The sequence below is a fragment of the Octopus sinensis genome, linkage group LG13 (genome assembly GCF_006345805.1).
Source record: "Octopus sinensis linkage group LG13, ASM634580v1, whole genome shotgun sequence".
In the NCBI taxonomy this organism is placed as follows: Eukaryota; Metazoa; Mollusca; class Cephalopoda; order Octopoda; family Octopodidae; genus Octopus; species Octopus sinensis.
This window is the reverse complement of record NC_043009.1, coordinates 46,330,914-46,337,956: the sequence shown is the minus strand read 5'-3', so window position 1 is coordinate 46,337,956 and position 7,043 is coordinate 46,330,914. Positions and strand designations below refer to the sequence as shown.

Below are 7,043 nucleotides of genomic sequence, written 5' to 3'. Positions count from 1 at the left end.
TTGGTCCCTGGAGCAGTGGAGTGTTATTTTCTCGGACGAGTCACCCATTACCTAATTTCCGACCACCGGCCGAGTATACGTATGGAGACAGCCTAAAGAAGCATTGATTCACACTGCCTTCTTCCAATTGTTAAACATGGAGGAGGATTTCTGATGATCGGTGGGGGGATGCTATATCTTGGAAATCTGCTGGCCAAATGGTTTCCCTTCATGGCAGAATTAACAGTGAAGACTATTTAAGCATGTCCCCAAAACATATACCGGGAGAGATAAAAATGAAACATCCAGTCAACGTCATGTTGTTTAGAGTGATCACTAGTGTTGTCGACGTTATGCTTCCATTCATCTTCCCACACGGCCTCAGTCTCAACACGGAGGCCTACATCACCTGGTGAAGGTAGTTCTGCCTAGGTCAAAATGGTGTCCGCTAGAAAACCCTTGTCTGGGAATAGGATTCTGCACCATACCAAACAAGCAGGAGAACCCAGTCACGACTGTCAGACAATTTATGCGACCACATCACCTCAAACATCTGGCCACCTAACTCCCAAGATTGCAACCCCCGCAGGTGAGCGAGAGACCAACAAAACTCCTTGTAACAACTAACATGAACTGAAGGCAAAGAATATGGTTCCATTCACCAAGTTAAACAAGGATACCGTCCAGAATTTCAGGAGATTCCAAAGTCGTCCGGAGGCCGTGGTTGAAGACAACGGCGATTTTATTGAATTTATTTACTCTAAGTATTTCAAGATATTTTTATGTAACTTTGGTAAATATATATGTTAAAATGGAATGTCAGTGTTATTTTCATTTTTCCGTAATTTAGACGACAGTTTATTCACCGCACCCTGTATATATATATATATATATATATATATATATATATATATGAGTAATTCAGTCCTCGCTGCCCACTCAAGGGAAAGGCAGAGGCTAAGGGGTGAAGCATTTGTTACACTAAGAAGCTTGCTAGTAATACAGGTTTTCCAATACTGGTTTCAAAATTTGGCTCTAAGTCAATACTTTAGTGAGAGGGGGCGAAAATGATTATTACGACCCCAGTTTTCAACTGGTTCTTATTTTATCAACCTTATCGACCCTACAAAGGATGAAAGACAAAGTCGACCTCGGTGGAATTTGAACACAGAACGTAAAAGCCGCTTAGCGTTCAGCCCTCTCTCTGTCTTAGAAGGTTTTCCCGATATTACGACGGATTCAGAAAAAGAGACAGCAATACTTCTGAGTAGATCTTGCAGTTCCTACATGGCATGAAGTATACACGATGTTTAGTTCACTTACATATATTTTATTTTTATTCTATATTTACTGTGTTTCTATGAGATTATTGGTTATATTATGATAAACTCTTTAGTCATAACTTGGAACCACGGGTGTGTAAAATCTCAGTTGCAATTACTTGCTGTTGTGAATAAAAGTACGATATCATTTATGTGGTGCAATGTGGTGTGATGTGATGTGATGTGATGTGACGTGATATGACGTATGAGGGAAAGAGACAGAGAAAAAGAGAGAAAGAGAAAGAGGGAAAGGGAAAGAGAGAGAGAGAATAAGAAATTAACATGTTATTCCCATTATAATTGTGCCGAAACTATGGATACACCAGGGAATATTTACAATTTACGCAGAAAACCATCCTGTTTGATTGTGTTTCAGCGATCTGTATTTAAATGGAACTATCTATAAATTCCCAATTCGCGCGCGCGCGCACACATACATACAGACACACACACACACAAAATACACGCAGAGATAATCACACGCAAAAACACACGAATATATATATATATATATATATCTCGCATATATATATATATCGCATATATATATATATCGCATACGCGTACATTAGAATTCTGTAGACAATTTTATTTTTATTAAGGTGGCTAGCTGACAAAATGGTTAACAAACCAGGCAAAATGCTTAACTGCATTCCATTTGTCTTAACATTCTGAGTTCATATTCTGCCGAAGTGTTTTCTGCCTTTCATCCTTTCGGGCTCGAGGAGATAAGTACCAGTTACGCACTGGTGTCGATCTAATTGACTCACACCTCTTCCTGAAATGTCAGGTCTTGTGCCTATAGTAGAAAAGATCATTATTATTATTATTATTATTATCATCATTGTTAATATTAATAGAGTGTTATGACTACTTTTACCTCAATATTCACCTACATGGATATGGACTGTAAAGTGTACAATTTAACAAAGGGAATTATTAATTAATAATTCCTGATATTATAACAACGCTTAAACACGATTTCTACAGACAACCACTTAATTCTGTCATTAATCCACCGACGAGTAATTATTCTTTAATTCCTCAGCCAATGAAATAAGGTTTGCTTTTTTAAGCCGGTACAATTTTAAAATTACAAACCACCGTTTTGCACTTCTGCGTGACTGTTGCTGTCGCTGCCGCGGCTACTGTAACTGCTACAGAGTCTGCTGTTATTGCTATCGGTGTGTCTGTTATTGCTTTAGCTGCTTGCTATTGCTGCTGCTGCCGCTGCCGTAATCGTCGCCGTTTCCTGGTTTTATTCGCTCCATCTTTTAATGCTACTCACTCGGTTTACTTTCACTTTTGATTATTACCACGTAACAAAAACAATTCTGTTTACAGTGGAGGAGAAAAAGTGAAAAACGAAAACAAAAAAAAATTAAATTAAAATTGCAATAGAATTACTGTGCTAAAATTGATAAAGCCAATGAACCATATGGAATATTTACAAGAATACTCGTGTGCCAAACGTTACTATGGAAACGTTTCGACTACCGTCATATTTTCGTCGCTTCCTCCACCTCCAGTCTGAGATATAATTATTGATTATGCTGGATAACGTAAAGATCAAAACTAATCTTCCTTTTATTCTCTTTAGAACCTTATACTGACAAAAGCCTACATCAAAGCACATAGATCTTTTACAGGCGTATTATAAGCTAACGAATTAATTTCCCTTCCACGTACATGCAAACGCGAATGCAACTACGCATAGTAGCAGTCATAGATCTGTGGAAATAGACATTCTAGTTATTTCTCATTCCTGTCAGCGTGCAAATATTCTCTTATATGCTGTCGTATACCTGTCACCGATGTACTCAGGTGAGTACAAGAGCGTATTTTCCGTGTGGAACACTGACACACTGATTCACGGAAAAAATGTAAAATAACACACACACATAGATCCATAGGTACATACATACATATATACATACATACACATATACATATATGTGTGTGTGTGTGTGTGCATGTGTGTGTGCATAAACCTACGTGTGAGTTCATTGCGTCCAAGTAATTACACAAAAGACAAGTAAACAAACACATTTGCATGTGTCCATACACACCACAAATACACTAACAGAGATATGTGCGTGCACACACACACATTCACATCTCTACGGGAAATAAGAGTATTCGGATTCATTCGATGTATATATGAGGTGATAAGTTGAGAAAGGGAGAAAGGAATTTATTGTTTCCGTAAGTTATTAAACGAAAGAGTTTGTCTGCAGACACACAGCAGGTGTTGTGTGCTATTAAGCACAGTGAAATGGCCACTCTGTTTAAAGCGACGAAACCAATTATTGCAACAATTGCTAGAACAAACAGAACAACATCAACGATAGCAACTATTCCAACATAGCCTGACATAACATCAGTTTGAATATTCCGTAAGTATAAACTTTATATATACACATTTACTTAAATTCTTTTGGAATCAAATCGATATTTATCCAGTCGTGATGGAGGGTGGTGGTACGTAAGAATGAGATGATTTGCTTTGCTTTTATATCAGTAACCCTGATAGATTATTTCAGAGACAGATAATTGAAGTGTTGTAAGAAATGGTGTCAAATAAAACTACATTTTCTTTATGACAGCTATGAGGAGAGTATGTAGTCGTCATTGTGCGAAGCAGCGTGGAGATCTGTCTCTATTCACTGGCGTAGTATGCGTGAACGCATGTGAAAAAATGCAGTGCTCTGAAAATTCATTATTCTAATTGATTTAATTAGCTATTAAAAACATATTTACTAGATATTATTCTTATGTTTACAAAAATAACTTAGTATATGTGCTTGTATGATATTTCAAAGGTTTTTATATATGTGTATATTCATCTGTGAAAATTCAATAAATAAATATATCTCATCAATGGGGATGTGAATAACTGAGTCTACGTGTGAAGATATGTATACATGTATATGTATGTGTATAGGTGTAAATGAATGTGGGGAATTTAAGAATTATAATCGATAAATATGACGATCGTTGTATAAGAAAATGTACTTTCTTTTTCATATTAATGACTGTATTTTACTAGGTTAGAGAAATGTAATGTTGTGACGTTCAAACCCTTTCTATCCGAGTTTAATAATATAAGTGATGTTACATACACATTAAAGAGAAACGAAATCAGCTCACATTTTCAGTTCATCAAGTCTATGGTACTTCGATATTCTTGAGAGAAACATGTAGAATGCATCAGAGTTAATTGTACTCCTTATACTTTCCACAGAGTATAGGGAGTTGTGAAAAGTCAATCGAGACTAACATTTCTACTCTCTTTAGGGCGACAGATTGCAAACTCTTTTGAACACGGAAAAAATTTCTTTATGTTATCTAGTTACTTCGTTAATGTTCTGATTTAAAATCTCAACAGGGTCGACATTACCACCCTCCCAGTGTCAATAAAATAATGTTAGTTAAATGTTAGAAATGACTATTATCTCACAGGAGAGGAGCAAGTGTTAAGATCTACTCACTACACCGTCTTATATCCGGGATTTACGTTCCGAGTTTTTGCTGAAAACCACATCACATTTACCTACAATGCTACTGGAAATGCATGAACCTCACACCATTACATTTCTTCCGTCCATAATATTTAGGAACTTCATATATGGTCAAAATCAAATGTAGAAGTTTGGAACCAGGTAACAGACCCATATCATCAGGTGCGCGTCACAAACTGCAATAATATAAATACTCAGTGAAAAACCATTGATTTTCTAAATCTTTTTTTTTTTTTAATTCTATATTGGAGCTACTTGTTTAATTACTTAATGACTTAATCTGTAATTGATTACAAAGGAATGCGCATCAGATAAACATTCCTGGTTATGTTGTCGACTATTTTTTCTGTGCTTGATTCTCACCTGGTTCAACTGAAAATATTCAAACACACTTATAAATGTACTTCTGTGTGTGTATATCGTACATCTCCATAGATATGTATAAAACACATGATCGCTACGTAAACCATTTCGCGAACTATAGATGCCCATTTAACTCGGTTCTTTATTGTCTTGTTTAGATTACAGGTGAATATCTACCTGGTTAAAATATACGATAGATACTTGAAACGCTGCTACAATACATCTAAGCTAAACTGAACAGCTAGACAAACTGAAGACATAGAATAGAGTCCCCTATTTAAAATACTTGTGCCCTGCGTTAAAAAAGTATTATTAAATTCCAAGAGTCATGTAAAAAATGGCAATTCAATTCTTTTTTAGGTTGAAATAATTTATGGTGATTTCAAAGTCTCTGCTGGTGGATGTTAGCGTCGTTGGTTACAGGTTTCCAAGGAGATAATCACTGGATGGCAGCATATATAATGATGAAATCACAAGAAGTAGCTAATGCGGTGCAGAACAAATATCTTAGAGGGGCTTCATTCTTAAAGTAATAATTTTCATTGTGTGGGATTTTTACATTTTTCGCCGACGTACAAACGGCTGAAAACAGCAGCACACATGCATGCATGCATACATACATACACACATACACGCATACATATATATATACATACATAAGTACATATATACATACACACATACATACATACATGCATACATACATGCATGCATATATGTGTATAAGTCTGTATACGTCGTTCGGACGTTGGTGAGAGAATGTCCAACCATATATATTCCGGATTTCAGTGGTCTGAGTTTAAACCCCTTCTGAAATCAACTTTGCTTTTTATTCTGTCACGGTCGATAAATAATGTGGCCGTCAAGTGCTGGTGCTGCACTTTTACCTCTCCTGTTTGCCACATCCTGAATGTTACACTGGGATACGAAGGGTTCGAAAGCGTGTCTATGTCTGCTCGACATAAGCTGCAGCATAGTACATAGTGATAAATCGTACCCGATAGCAACTGATGGTTTTATATTACATATGTATATATATATATATATATATATATATATATATATATATATTATATATATATATTGCATAATATAAAGGTTTTATGTATAGCTTATATTATTTATATACATTTTATTATATATATATATATATATATATATATATATATATATATATATATATATATATATATATATATATATATATATATATATATATATATATATATATATATATATGTATGTATATAAATAATATAAGCTGTACATAAGCTTATATACATTTATGTATATAAATAATATAAGCTGTACATAAGCTTAATGTATATAAATATATAAGCTGTACATAAAACCTTTATATATATATATATATAAAGGTTTTATGTACAGCTTATATTATTTATATACATTAAGCCGTATATTATATCCCGCAAAGGTTTCATTTACCAAATTCCATTCACAACGTAACGATCAAGCCAACTCCCAGGCTAAGTTAGAAAATATTGTCGCGGGTATTGCACAATGCGATTGAATCAAGAACTACAGGGTAGTGCAGTAAAATTTTAAATATAGTCCCATGCCTGTTCCCTTTGCAAAAGAGTACTTTCCTAGAGAGTTCCTCTTCTCAACTATTACATCAACATAGTTCATTGTGGCAAAAGTTCTTAAAATCTTTCTCTGAGACTACTTTGTGAGTGTGTGTGTGTGTGTGTGTGTGTGTGTGTCTGCGTGTGTGTCTGTGTGTCTGTCTGTTTGTATGCACGCGTACGAATGTACATGCTTCTATAAATATCCAGGTATGCATGTATATATATATGTATGCGTACGAATATATGTGTGTGCATGTGTAAATGTGTAG

General features: G+C 35.1%; 1 protein-coding gene across 1 annotated transcript in view; it reads left to right on the top strand.

The window, feature by feature from the left end:
• The first annotated feature begins 2,391 nt into the window (after positions 1-2,391).
• Positions 2,392-7,043, top strand: part of LOC115218533 — a 55,778-nt gene continuing 51,126 nt past the window's right edge. Inside the window, exon 1 of the mRNA XM_029788407.2 lies at positions 2,392-3,697. The gene's annotated coding sequence lies outside the window, so the exon portion shown is untranslated. The remainder of the gene's footprint in view (positions 3,698-7,043) is intronic.